The sequence below is a fragment of the Pelodiscus sinensis genome, chromosome 14 (assembly GCF_052426305.1).
Source record: "Pelodiscus sinensis isolate ZL-2025 chromosome 14, ASM5242630v1, whole genome shotgun sequence".
Classification (NCBI taxonomy): Eukaryota; Metazoa; Chordata; order Testudines; family Trionychidae; genus Pelodiscus; species Pelodiscus sinensis.
The window spans coordinates 14,530,104-14,544,951 of record NC_143065.1 but is presented as its reverse complement, the minus strand read 5'-3'; the positions used below and the strand labels follow the sequence as shown (position 1 = coordinate 14,544,951).

The 14,848-nt window shown below is 47.9% G+C and overlaps 1 protein-coding gene across 1 annotated transcript in view; it reads left to right on the top strand.

Moving 5' to 3' along the window:
* Nucleotides 1–14,848, top strand: part of TMEM266 (transmembrane protein 266) — a 264,791-nt gene that overhangs the window by 234,498 nt on the left and 15,445 nt on the right. The window lies entirely within an intron of this gene.

The window sequence follows — 14,848 nt, the reverse complement described above, 5'->3', positions numbered from 1 at the left end:
CCGGCTGCACTTGCCGCAGGCTGCCATCTGGGGAGATGGGGCAATCGGGGGGCTGCAGGAGAGCTTCCACCCCCAGAAGCCCGCAGAGCCAGCCCAGTCCTCCCCATCGGGGGCTCGTACCCCATTCCCCCCTCACCTCCTTCCAGTTACCCTTCCCTAGCCCCTTTTCTTGATGTACAAAATAAAGGACAATTGTGGTCAAAAATGGAATCTGTCTTTATTGACCAAAACTGGGGGAGACTGGGAAAAGGAGGTGGGAGAGGGGAAGAGAAAGGCTGGGAGAGGGGAGGGCAACTAACATGATCAGGGGTTGGGAACAGGTCCCAGATGAAGAGAGGCTACAGAGACTGGGACTTCTCAGCTTAGAAAAGAGGAGACGGAGGGGGGACAGGATAGAGGTCTTTAAAAGCAGGGGTTGGGTGGAGAGGGTACATACAGAAAAGTTCTTCATTAGTTCCCATAAAGAAGGACTAGAGGACACCAAAGGAAAGGAATGGGTAGCAGGCTTGAAACTAGTAAGAGAAAGTTGTTCTTCTTCCCAAAGCAAATAGTTAACCTGCGGAACTCCTTGCTGCAGGAGGCTGTGAAGGCTACAACTAGAACAGAGTTTAAAGGGAAGTGAGATCAAGTCATGGAGGTTGGGTCCATGGAGTAGTCTTAGCCAGGGGGTAGGAGTGGTGTCCCTGCCCAAAGTTTGTGGAAGGCTGGAGAGGGATGGCACGAGACAAATGGCTTGGTCACTGTCTTCGGTCCATCCCCTCCAGGGTCCCTAGGGTTGGCCGCTGTCGGCAGACAGGCTACTGGGCTAGATGGACCTTTGGTCTGACCCAGGACGGCCATTCTAAGATCAGGGCTCAGGGTCGGGGGTCTCAGTGGACCCCCTTGATTTTCATGCACACCTGCTCTTGGGTGGCCAGGCTGGCAGCTCTCCTGCCCTAGACGGCCACTTTCCTGTGCCTAGTGCGGAGATCGTGGACGAGGTCCACGATGTCCGCACTAGCCCAGGAAGGTGCCCGCCTCTTGCGGTCCAGGGCAAGCTCCCGGGAGCCGCCAGCCTGGTCCCGGGAAGAGGGGGTGGGCTGGGGGACATCGGGTGGGTGGCTGTGTGCCGTGCCAGGTGCAGGGTCTTCTGGCTGGGTGCTGGCAGGCTTGCACCTGGCACAGGCACCGTAACCAGCCCGTGCCCCTTTAAGGGGTCCGGGGCCGGGAGGGGGGCATAGAGTTTCCCTGGTGTTGGCCAGAGTGGCCACCAGGGAAATCTGGGGAGGGCTAGCCTCCCACTAGTGCTACACACCCCTTAATTCGAACTAGTAAGTTCGAACTAGGCTTAATCCTCGTAAAATGAGGATTCAAATTCGAACTAGCGGAGCGCTAGTGTAGCGGCTATGAATGTTAGTTCGAACTAACGTCCGTTAGTTCGAACTAACATTGTAGTGTAGACATACCCCAAGGCCTCTGAGAGTGAGGGATCATTTTCCAAAATGGGTTGCAGATTGTGTATAATGCGTTGGAGGGGTATGAGTTGTGGACTATAGGTAATAACAAAGTGTTATTGTTGTTGAATGTTGACAAAACGGGTACCTTGTCGCTAGACCTGGAATTAGTCTGCTTCTTCTGCAAATGTCAACAGGCAACAAATACAAGTCAGGAAAGCCATCAGTGTTTGTTGTATCAGCTGGTAGGTGTATTCACTTCATGAACCATCATGGTCTCTGTCAGCAGTGAACAAAGATAGCACAAAAACTGCCAAGCGACCTGAATTAAAATATCAAAACTTTCCAACGGTTTATTATAAAACATCAAAAGAAATATTATATTTGAGCTGTCAGAAATAGGAATGAAACACCAATTACATTGCTCTCCTGAGCAACAGAACAATGATCTGGTGTTGGTGAAAAAACATTTTAAATTAAAACCACTAGCTATGAAAAAAATCAATTTTACAATGGTTTTATCTTGTTTGTCCAATGGATCTTTGTTATTTTAAAAAGAAAAAAGTTACCTAAATCCATAAAATTTCAGGGGGTATCATTGTGCATGCACATGAAAAGGGATGGATAGATGAAACTGGGATTACTGAATGTCTGGAAAAAATGTGGAAAATGGGTATGTCTACACTACCCCGCTAGTTCGAACTAGCGGGGTAATGTATGCATACCGCACTTGCTAATGAAGCCCGGGATTTGAATTTCCCGGGCTTCATTAGCATAAGCGGGGAGCCGCCATTTTTAAATCCCCGCTGCTTCGAACCCCGTGTAGCGCGGCTACACGGGGCTCGAACTAGGTAGTTCGGACTAGGGTCCTATTCCGAACTACCGTTACTCCTCGTGAAACGAGGAGTACCGGTAGTTCGGAATAGGCACCCTAGTCCGAACTACCTAGTTCGAGCCCCGTGTAGCCGCGCTACACGGGGTTCGAAGCAGCGGGGATTTAAAAATGGCGGCTCCCCGCTTATGCTAATGAAGCCCGGGAAATTCAAATCCCGGGCTTCATTAGCAAGTGCGGTATGCATACATTACCCTCCTAGTTCGAACTAGGAGGGTAGTGTAGACATACCCTAAGAGATCAGGGGCACGTCTCAAAAAACCTTCCATACTTGTTTGGAACAAGTTCAGGGCACGCATTACAGATGAGGTGAAAAATGTGGACAAACAAATGAAGAGTACTTTGGCCATAATACCTGGAGGCTTCACTTCTGTTGTCAAAAAGCAAGACTCTTTTGAAGTCTAAAATCATCAGGTTGCCCAGTGGGTCAAGGGTGCGTGAGAGCTCATTCCCTTGGAAATGATTGAAAAATAATTTTGGAAATACTGTATCAGCAGTGCACGTGCGTGGTTGACAATGCCATATTTGCTGATGACATAATGAGGGATGATAAGGATTTAGTCGGAGGACAACATTGCTGACATCTACGATGACGATGCAGGAGCAGCTATGACTGAAGCTGAGTTTAATGGACTGTTTGGTGAACTGGAGACTGATTCAGCATTTGAAGGGTTTTAAGAGTTTAAATAAGTGCCTTATAATGATATGGCATGTTAAAACACAGACTGTAATTTTGAAGGTATGTGAATAATTCAAACCTCAAGTAACTGTACCTCACAGCATGAACCGAATGGAGCTTCCTTTCTCAGATGAGGTTTGAGAAATCACAAAGAGGAGGTGCAGAGGACACCTTCTGATTCATACTGAAAAAGTAGGACAATCCGCTAGTTATCTTAGGTACATTTGTAACTCACCCACCTGCTGGGTATGGTGTACTGTCCCATCTAGTGGCACTGAGACCACTTACAGAGAGAACAATGAGTCTGCTGTATGGCCTTGGCTAATAGCCAACTGGCTTTTAGCTCATGCAGTAGAGGCTCATGCATTAAGCTCCACAGGTTTCCAGCTTCAGTTCAGCCCGTAGACAACTGGGGCCTGTACACAACTGAAAGAAGCCAGGGAAACAAACAGGAAGAATTGGAAGTCCTTATTTCAGTGGTCCCCAACACAGTGCCCATGGGTGCCATGGCACCCGCTGGTGCATTTATGTGCTCCCGCCGAGTGATCAGGCTGGTCCCACCCCGGGCATGCGGTGCATGCATGGTGTCGGCCCCGGGTGTGTGGCGCATAGGCGGCTCCGCCCCAGGGCACGCAGCACATGGGGGGTGCCAGCCCTGGGTGTGCAGCGCGTAGGGGGCACCAGCCCCAGGTGTGCAGTGATTGGGGGGCACCAGAGCCAGGCGCATGGCGCATGGATGGGCCTGCCCCCGGGCATGCGGCGCATGGCAGGTGCCGGCCCCAGATACATGGCACATGGGGGGCGCTGGCCCCACCCCCGGGCATGAGGGCAGACCCGCCCCCGGGTGCACGGCGCGTGTGCAGCCCTGCCCCAGGGCGTCCGGCAGCCCAAAAAGGTTGGGGACCACTGCCTTATATGATTGGAATAATACAGACTTGATGGGGTAACTCCCATGACCGGAGCATTGTCATGGATAAGTATAAACTATTTAGGAAGGACAAGCAAGGGAGAAAAGATTGAAGAGTTGCACTGTAAGTAAGAGAGCAATACAATTGTTCAGATCTCCAGTAGGAAACTAGAGAAAAACCTATTGAGAGTCTCTGGGTTAAGATTAGAGATGAGAGCAATAAGTGTGATATCATTGTGGACCTCTGATATAAGCCATTAGATCAGGAGGATAAGGTAGATGAAGCTTTCTTCGGACAACTAACAGAAGTTTTCAGATCACAGGCCCTTGTTCTCAGGGTGAACTTCAATCAACCTGACATCTACTGGAAGACCAATAGAGCTGTGCACAGACAATCCAGGACGTTTTTGGAGAGTGTTGAGGACATCTTTCTGTTGCAGGTGCTGGAGGAACCAATTAGAGGTCATGCTGCTATTGACCTGCTGCTCGCAAATAGGGAAGACTTAGTAGGGGAAGTAGATGTGGGTGGCAACCTGGGCAGCAGTGACTGTGAGATGGTTGAGTTAAGGATCCTGACAAAAGGAAGAAAGGAGAAGAACGAATACAGATGCTGGACTTCAGAAAAGCAGATTTTTGCTCCCACAGGGAAGTGATGGGCAGGATCCAGTGGTAGGGTAATATGTGGAAGAAAAGAGTCCAGCAGAGGTGGCTGTATTTTAAAGAAGATTTATTTGACAGTGCAGGAATTTTCCCAATGTGCAGAAAGAATAGCAAATATGGCAGGCAACCAGCATGGTTTAACAGAGAAATGTTTGGTGAACTAAAACACAAAAAGGAAGCTTATAAGAAGTGGAAACTTGGACAGATGACTAGAGAGGAGAATAAAAACATTGAGCATGTAGGTGTGTAATCAGGAAGGCCAAAGTGCAATTGGCATTTCCAATAGCAAGGGATGTGAAGAATAACAAGAAAGATTTCTACAGATATGTTATCAATAAGGTGGTCAGAGAAAGCGTGGGACCCTTATTGAGTGGGGAAGGCAACCTGGAGGCAGATGTAGAAAAAGCTGAAATACTCAATGCATTGTTTGCCTTGACTTTCACAGATAAAGTCAATTCCCAGACTGCTGCACTCAGTAGCACAATATAGGGAGGAGGTGAGCATCCTTCAGTATAGAAAGAACAAGTTAAGGACTATTTAGGAAAGCTGGACATGCACAAGTCCATAGAGCCAAATCTATTGCATCTGAGGGTGCTGAGAGAGTTGACTGATGTGACTGCAGAGCCACTGGCCATTATCTTTAAAAACTCTTGGCGATCAGGGTAGGTCCCAGATGATTGGAAAAAGTCAAATGGCAAAAGTCAAAAAAGGAGAAAAAGTAGGAGCCAAGGAACTACAGACCAGTCAGCATCATCTCAGTCTCTGGGAAAATCTTGGGGCAACTCCCCAAGGAATCCATTTTGAAACATTTGGAGGAGAGGAAGGTGATCAGTCAACATAGTTTCACCAAGAGCAAGTCATGTCTGGCCAACCTGATTGCCTTCTATGATAATATAATTGGCTCTACGAATATGGAGAAAGTGATATATGATATACAAGTTTTTTATATGATCTCCCACAGTATTCCTGCTAGCAAGTTTAAAGAAATATGGCCTGGATGAATGGACTGTAATATGGATAGAAAGCTGGCTTAGATTGTCAAGATCAAGGAGTGGTGATCAACCACTCAGTGTCTATTTGGGAGCCAGTATCAAGCAGAGTACCTCAGGAGTAAGTCTTGGGGCCAGCTTCATTCAACATCTTTATTAATGATTTGGATGAATGGTTGGTTTGCATCCTCAGCAAGTTCACAGATTGCACTAAGATGGAGAGTAAGGATAGGGTCGAGAGTAACCTAGACAAATTGGAGGATTGGGCCAAAAGGAACCTGATGAAGTCAGTAATGACACATGCAAAGTCCTACTCTTAAGATGGAAGAATCACATGCACTGCTACAAGCTGAAGACTGACTGGCAAGGCTGCAGTTGAGCAGAAAAGAACCTGGGGAGCAATAGTCTCAAGTTACAGTGGGGAAGGTCTAGGTTGGATTTTAGGAAAAACCATTTCACTAGGAGAGTGGTAAAGCCCTGGAATGGGTTACCTGGGGAGGTGATAGAATCTCTGTCCTTAGAGGTTTTTCTGGCAAGGCTTGATAAAGCCCTAGCTGGCATGATTTATTTGGGGTTGGTCCTGCTGTGAACAGGGGTTTGGACTAGATGACCTCCTAGGGTCCAGGGCTTTAGAAAGGAGTGAGTCAGCGACCACGGAGCTTGCAAACAGGGGCTGTTAACAGGGAGTTTGGAGAGGGAGTTAGGAAGAGGAGTGGGAAGGGGGTGACATACACTCGCCATTCATCAAAATCTTTTCACTACACTCCTGCCCGTCAAGCAGGCATTTAATAACAACTGAGGAATCTCTCATAAGGCACTGTGGGGGAGAATGCTTTGGCAGGGCCCTCTCAGAGAAGAAATCAGAAGAGAACACTATCGACTGGAAGGCATGGGATGAGTAGGTTCCACGACCACTACCCCCAAAAGAAGAAGATGGGTGGTGGTGATCGGGGACTCCCTCCTAAGAGGGACTGAGTCATCCATCTGCCATCCAGACCTGCAGTCTTGAGAAGTGTGCAGCTTACTGGGAGCTCGCATTCAGGATGTCACTGAGAGTCTTCCGAAAGTGATTAAACCTTCGGATCGCTACCCCTTCCTGCCTCTCCATGTATGAACTAACGATACAGCCAAGAATGACCTTGAGCAAGTCACAGCAGATTATGTAGCGCTGGGAAGAAGGATCAAGGAATTTGAAGCGCAGGGGGTGTTCTCATCCAACCTTCCAGTTGAAGGAAAAGCTCCGGGAAGAGATCATCGAATTGAGGAAGTAAATGTGTAGTTACGCAGGTTGTGTCGGAGAGAGGGCTTTGGTTTCTTCAACCATGGGACTCTGTTTCAGGCACAAGGATTCTTAGGAAGAGATGGGATCCACCTAACCAAGAGAGGAAAGAGCATCTTTGCGGACAGGCTTGCAACCCTAGTGAGGAGGGCTTTAAACTAGGTTCGTTGGGGGATGGTGACCAAAGCCCTGAGGTAAGTGAGGAAGCTAGACACCGAAAAGAATCACAAAGAGGAACAAGCAACAAAGGAGGACCCCTGATTCAGATGCAAAAGGTAGGAAAATCAACTGTTTATCTAAGGTGTTTGTTCACAAATGTGAGAAGCCTGGGGAACAAACAGGAAGAATTAGAAGCCCTGGCCCAATCGAAGAACTATGATTTGATTGGAATAACGGAGACTTGGTGGGATGACTCACATGACTGAAGCACTGTCATGGAAGGGTATAAACTGTTCAGGAAGAACAGGCGGGGGAGAAAAGGAGGAGGAGTTGCACTATATGTAAGAGAGCATATAGTTTGATTGCTCAGAGCTCCAGTATTTAGAGGGAGAAAAGACTGTTGAGAGTCTATTGGTTAAGTTTAGAGGTGGAAGCAACAGGGGTGATGTTGTGGTTGGAATCTGCTATAGACCGCCGGATCAGGTGGATGAGGTAGACGAGGCTTTCTTTGGACAACTGAGAGAAGCTTTCAGATCTCAGGACCTGGTTCGCATGGGGGACTTTAATCACCCTGACATCTGTTGGGAGACCACTACAGCAGTACACAGACAATCCAGAAAGTTTTTGGAAAATGTTAGGCATAACTTCTTGGTACAATTGCTGAAGGAACCGACTAGTGGCCATGCACAGCTTGACCAGCTGCTCACAAACAGGGAAGAACTAGTAGGGAAAGGAGAGGTGGGTGACAACCTGGGAAGCAGTGATCATGAGATGGTAGATTTTACGATCCTGATCAACGGAAAAAGGAAAGTAGCAAACTATACACCCTGGACTTCAGAAGAGCAGACTTTGACTCCCTCAAAGAACTGATGGGCAGAATTACCTGGGATGCTTACATGAAGGGGAAAGGAGTCCCAAGAGAGCTGGCAGTATTTTAAAGAAGCCTCATTAAAGGCACAGGAAGAAACCATCCTGATGTGCGCCAAGAAAAGCAAATATGTTAGGTGACCAGATTGGCTTAACAGGGACATCTTTGGTGAGCTTAAACACAAAAAGGAAGCTTACAAGAAGTGGAAACTTGAACAGATGACTAGGGAGGAGTATAAATATATTGCTCGAGAATGTAGTGGAGTTATCAGGAAGGCAAAAGCGCAATTGGAATTGCAGTTATCAAGGGATGTGAAGGATAACAAGAAAGGTTTCTACAGACTTGTTGGCATTGAGAGGGTGATCAGAGGGTGTGGGACCCTTACTGGATGAGGGAGGTAACCTAGTGACAGATGATGTGGGAATAGCTGAAGTACTCAATGCTTTCTTTCCCTCTGTCTTCACAGACAAGGTCAGCTCCCAGACAAATGCACTAGGGAACGCAGTATGGGAAGAATGTGGACAGCCTTTGGTGGGGAAAGAACAAGCTAGGAACTATTTAGAAAAGTTAAACATTCACAAATCCATGGGCCCGGATTTAATGCATTGAAGAGTACTGAGGGAGCTGGCAAGTATCATTGCGGAGCTTTGGCCATTATGTTTGAAAACTCGTGGAGATTGGGAGAGTTCCCAGATTATTGGAACAAGGCAAATGTAGTGCCCGTCTTTAAAAAAGGGAAGGACAATCCAGGGAACTACAGACGAGTCAGCCTTATCTCAGTCCCTGGAAAAATTATGGAGGGGATCCTCAAGATATCCATTTTGAAGCCCTTGGAAGAGAGGAAAGTGATCAGGAATAGTCAACATGGATTTACCAATGGCAAGTCATGCCTGAACAATCTGATTAGCTTCTATAATGAGTTAACTTGTTCTGTGGATATGAGAAAGTCAGTGGATGTGTTATACCTTGACTTTAGCAAAGCTTTTGATACAGTCTCCCACAATATTCTTGCCAGCAAGTTAAGGGAATATGGATTGGATAAATGGATAGAAAGCTGGCTAGACTTTCGGACACACCAGGTCATGATTAACTGCTCGATGTCAGGTTTGTGGTCAGTATGTAGCAGAGTGCCCCAAGGTTCAGTTTTTGGACCAATTTTGTTCAACATCTTTATTAATGACCTGGATGAGGGGATGATTGCACCCTCAGCAAGTTTGCAGATGACACTAAGCTAGGGGGAGAGGTAGATACGCTGGAGGGCAGGGATAGGGTCCAGAGTGACCTAAACAGATTAAAGGATTGGGCCAAAAGAAATCTGATGAGGTTCAACAAGGACAACTGTAGAGTCGCTGCACTTGGGATGGAAGAATCCCAAAGCATTGTTACAGGCTGGGGACTGACTGGCTAAGTAACAGTTCTGCAGAAAAGGACCTGGGGATTACAGTGGATGAGAAGCTGGATATGAGTCAACAATGTACCCTTGTAGCCAAGAAGGCTAATGGTGTATTAGGTTGCATTAAAAGGAGCATTGCCAGCAGATCCAGAGAAGTGATTATTCCCCTTTATTCAGCTCTGGAGAGGCCACGTCTAGAATGTTGTTTCCCATTCTGGGCCCCCCGCTACAAAAAGGATGTAGACACATTAGAGAGGGTCCAGCGGAGGGTGACCCAAATGATTAGGGGGCTGGAGCATATGACCTATGAGGAGAAGCTGAGGGATTTGAGTTTGTTTAATCTTCAGAAGGGAAGAGTGAGGGGTGACTTAATAGCAGCCTTCAACTTCCTGAAGGGAGATTTCAATGAGGATTGAGAGAGACTGTTTACAGTAGTGACGGATGGCAGAACAAAGAGCAATTGTCTTAAGTTACAGTGGGAGAGTTCTAGGTTGGATATTAAGAAAAACTATTTCACTAGGAGGGTGGTAAAGCACTGGAATGAGTTCCCTAGGGAGGTGGTGGAATCTCCGTCCCTAGAGGTTTTTAAGTCCTGGCTTGACAGGGCTCTGACTGGGTTGATTTAGTTGGGATTGGTCCTGCCTTGGGCGGGGAGCTGGACTTGATGACCTCCTGAGGTCTCTTTCAGCCCTATGAGTCTATGATTCTCTGAAGTCCTCCTTGACAATTGGAAACCCTCTAGAAGAGCCACCTATCTCACCAAATGGAAGAGTTTCTGAATCTGGTCAGCACAACACTGCTCATCCCCTATGCTGGCCTCAGTACCGCTGATTCTTGACAACCTTGTCTCCTTGAAACAGCAAGGACTTTCAGTCTCATCAATAAGCGTTCACTTGGCCCCCATTTCAGTATTCCATCTGAATGCGCAGGGCCGCTTGGTGTTTGCGAATCCCATGGTCATCTGGTTCTTGACAGACTTTACTCTCAGGTCCATCAGCGCCTTCCACCATTGAAGCTCAACCTAATCCTTTCTAGGCTGATGGGACCACAATTTGAACTATTAGCGATATGCTCTCTTCTCTACCTCTCCTATAAAGGTAGCATTCCTGATAGTGATAACTTTTGCCAGGAGGTTATCTGAGTTCAGGCCCTAACATCAGAGCCCATCCATGCTGCATTTTATAAGGAAAGGTGCAACTTCAGCCTCATCCTGCTTTCCTTCTAAAGGTGGTGTCAGTTTCATATCACCTAGGATGTCTTCCTCCCTATATACTACTACCCTAAGGCACATTCCAGTGACGAGGAACTCCACTAGCCTTTTATATTGGGAGAACAAAGCCATTTAGAAAGTTGTCCAATTGTTCATAGCAGTGGGCGATAGAACGAAAGGCCAGCCTTTATACTTTCAGGCATCTTGTCTTGGATAGTGTCCTACATTTGTGAATGGTATAGATTTGCAGTAGTGCTTGGCTTTCCAGTCACTGTGCACTCCACCAGAGTACAGGCCTTGTCCACAGAGTTCCTGGCAGAGATCCCAACTCAGGAAATATTCAGAGCAACAACATAGTCTTCCAACACCTCCTTGCTCTCTGGGGCTTCTTGCCATCCTGTCCTGCGGAGCTAGACCTCCTGGTCTTTTCCAGACAGAGCTGAGATCACTCCTCCTCTACAAAGAGCAATACAGACAGTGAAACTCTTCAGGTCTGAGGAGAATGCAGTTTTGGGCACATCTTCCAGGAAACCAGCCCCCAGCTCAGATCAAAACTCCAAATAAATCATTCAAGCAAGCCCCCTTTAACAGTGAAATGAGGATGTACACACTGATTGTTCCCCCAGTAATAATTATTTACACCCGTGGTCCCCAACCCGGTGCCCGCGGGCGCCATGGCGCCCGCCGGGCTCTTTACATACGCCCGCGGAGCATCTGGGCTGGCAGGTGCCAGCCCCAGGCGCATGGCCGGTCCCGGCCCCGGGTGCACAGCGCATGCCGGTGCCAACCATGACCCACGCCCCCGGAGGCGCCGCGCGTGCCCTGGCCCCGGCGCCGGACCCTACCTTGGCCCCGCCCCCGGGGGCGCCGCGCGTGCCCTTGCCGGCTCCGGCGCCGGCGCCGGCCTTGGCCCCGCCCCCGGGGGCGCCGCGCGTGCCCTGGCCCCAGCCTTGGCCCCGGCCTTGGCCCCGCGGTGCTTACGGGGGAAGCGCCGGCCCCGGGTGCATGGCTATGGGGGGGCCCCGCCCCCGGGCGCGTGGCTATGGGGGGGCCCCGCCCCCGGGCCTGCGACTGGGGGGGCCCCGCCCCCGGGCGGGCAAGTGTCCCTGCCCCCTGGCGCCCGGCGGGCGAACGACCACGCCCTCTGGCGCCCGACAACCTGAAAAGGTTGGGGACCACTGATTTACACTGAGCTTGACAGTAAATAAAAAAGTGATTTTATTAAGTACAAACAGGAAGATTTAAGTGGTTACAAGTGAAAACAGACAGAGCAAAGTTAATTACAAATTTAAAATAACAGAAAACGCATAGCTTGACCTAACACATTAAAGCTTAATACAAACTTACCCTAAAACCGTTCTTATTTCAACTCAACCTCCAAGCCAGGGAAGAGCTGTTTTCCCTGAGGTTTCTGGTTATCCTCTTAGGTATGTCATGCCAGCTGAAGACCAAGAGCCTGAAAACTGCATGTTAAATAGCCTTCCTTTTGGGTGAGAATTCTTTGTTCCTACATTCTCCCCTTCCATGGAAAATTACCTAGTCAGACCCTACCAGTTGGGATGGCCACATGTCTTCCTAAGGCCAAACACTGTTTAGACTTAAAGGACAAAGGAAGCTGTTTACAGGTGATTACCCAGACATTGAGGTGTCCCAGCATTGTAAACACTCTTGAGGGCTATCCTTTGCACATGTAAAACCATGAAACATTCCCTATTCCATATCTCTAACTTTACATACAAGAGTGATATATACACCAAAATAAATATACAGATCCAGACATTAAAATTAATAGATTACATGAAGGTATTTTGTCCACAATATCTTCAAGTTATGCATATTTGTATCCATAAGACAATTTCATAAAGCATGGAAGAGGGGAAATCATCACACCTTCCTGAAATTACTGCCAGTGGGTTGGACAGTGTCCAAAATGAAGGCAGTGTGTTCAGAAATTCACTTGGGCTTTTGTTACACAAACACCCATTGTCACCAAATTCTGTTCTGTCACTCTTGGGAGTTTTACCAAAGTTCTGGGCTCCTGTCCCCCATTTGTCTGAGAACATGTTGGGATGTAGCAGTACCTTCAGCATGCAGATAGCAATGTCTTTGGATGTATAAGTGTCTTGGCTTTTAGCCACCATTGTCATGAGGCAGTGTACCTTAGTGTCCCCTTCCATACAGCAGTCTAGGCTTGCTGTGCCTTTGCCTCTATGCCCTGCTCTAAGCCTGTGAACAGTCATTAACTTAGAAGCTGCATGCCCATGGGATCCTTTTGCTCTCGTCCTCAGCAGGCACAAAAGTTTTTCCAAAAATTAATGTATGTTGCATACTTTCAAGAGGTTTGTCATTCATATCAGTGTCTTCATGCTGCTCAATAGGTGTTGCAAGAAAAGACATAAGGTTACCAGCAAACCAGTGATAGAATAGCATTTCCAAGTATGGATCTCATACCTCACTCTCTCTTTAGACCAATTGTGTGGTACCGTCTTCTCCCCTTTTAAACATCTGTGTACCTAAGGGTGTGTTCAGCTACAAGTTTCTCTCTCTCTCATCAGTAAGGAATCTGATATCAAGTGCTACCTTGAGGCTTTGGGAAGAGATGCCTTGTTGAGGCATTTCCCAACCCTTCCCTCAGGTAGTCCATTAGCATATTCACATACATTTACAGACTTCCAGAGTTTTCTACCTTCCTGCCTCAAAGCAAGTGCCAATTCAGTGTGTGACACTAGTGTGTTTTGAATCGATGGGCTTTCCATTGATCCCCCAGGTTCTGCTTCCAAGAGGCTAATGGCAGAGTCTTACCATGCTCCCTTGCAGCATGACTGACAGGTGTGCAGCTTGTGTTTACTGATACACTCCAGGCTTAAAGATGCAGGAACAATCTCTCATCTGTGACAGACCCTTCCTTGGAAAGCCCTGCAGTCTTTCCTCTTTTCTCATTGGGCAAACCTTCAGTCATCAGGCCCCCTGGATCCCTCAGCTCCCACAGTAATTTCTTGGATTCCAGCCTCTGTCTGAAGGCTCTGCTTTAAGACACACATCTCTGTGCCTCCTAGGGTTGGACCTACTCCCCGCTGTTCTCATGCCTCTCCTGGACATCCCACATCTTGGACAGACTCTCTGGCACTGGGTCAGGGTCAGGGCTACCTTCCTCCACTTCCCCTACCCCCATATCCCCTCCCACACTCTTGTTGCAAATTTCCCAGTTCAGCTGGAGGAGAATCAGAGAGACAATTTCTTATCCCCTCCACAGCTTGTGACATCTCCCTCCCCCTCTGGGATTTTGGTACAAGACTCCTCAATGCTAACAATCCCTGAGATAGACTCAGCCACGTCAAAAAAGTCATTTCCCAAAATGAATGGCACAAAATATTCAGCAGCAACAGTTGACTCAGCTTGTCTATGGACTGTCTATACCTCTACCCTGACCAAAGGTGCAGTGATCTTATGGCCTCCCACCAATTCTAATTCAGCAATATCCTCACAGCAAATTCCTCCAGACTACAGAAATTTCAGACCCTGTGTCTCTCCAGACAGGCATGTCCTAGCCACTCAACATAATAGAAAAATTAGAGGACTAGAGGCCCAAGTGTCAACCCTACACTGAATCAAAGAGGATGAAGACTTCCTCGATAGAAGGCAGCGTTTAATCCTGAAGACACAGCAGGTGGAAGAGCCAGAGAGGGCAGTGCAGAACAAGGAAGAGAACTGGCAGCATGTAACTTCTAGATGAAAAAAAAGGCCAATTCAGAAATCCCCCATTGCTATAGAGGTAAGTAATCATTTTCAGGCTCTCTCCACAGGCACTGCGGTGGAGAATACTTTGTGAGGGACCTCTCAAGGAAGAAATTGGAAGGGAACACCATCTACTGGATGGTATGAGATGAGTAGTCCTAGGGATGGGGGTTCTACAGCCACCACCCCCAAAAGAAGAAAATGGGTGGTGGTGGTCAGGGACTCCCTCCAAAGAGGGACTGAGTCATCCAACTGCCATCCAGACCTTCAATCTCAAGAAGTGTGCTGCTTACTGGGAGCTCGCATTCAGGATGTGACTGAGCGTCTTACAAAACTGATCAAACCTTCGGATTGCTACCCCTTCCTGCTTCTCCATGTGGGAACTAATGATACGGCCAAGAATGACTTTGAGCAGGTTACTGTGGATTATGTAGCGCTGGGAAGAAGGATCAAAGAATTTGAAGCGCAAGTGGTGTTCTCGTCCATCCTCCCTGTTGAAGAGAAGGTTCAGAGTAGGGATCGTCAAATTGAGGAAGTAAATGCGTGGTTCAGCAGGTGGTGTCGCAGAGAGGGCTTTGGTTACTTTGACCATGGGACTCTGTTCCAGGCACAAGGATTGTTAGGAAGAGATGGGATCCACCTAA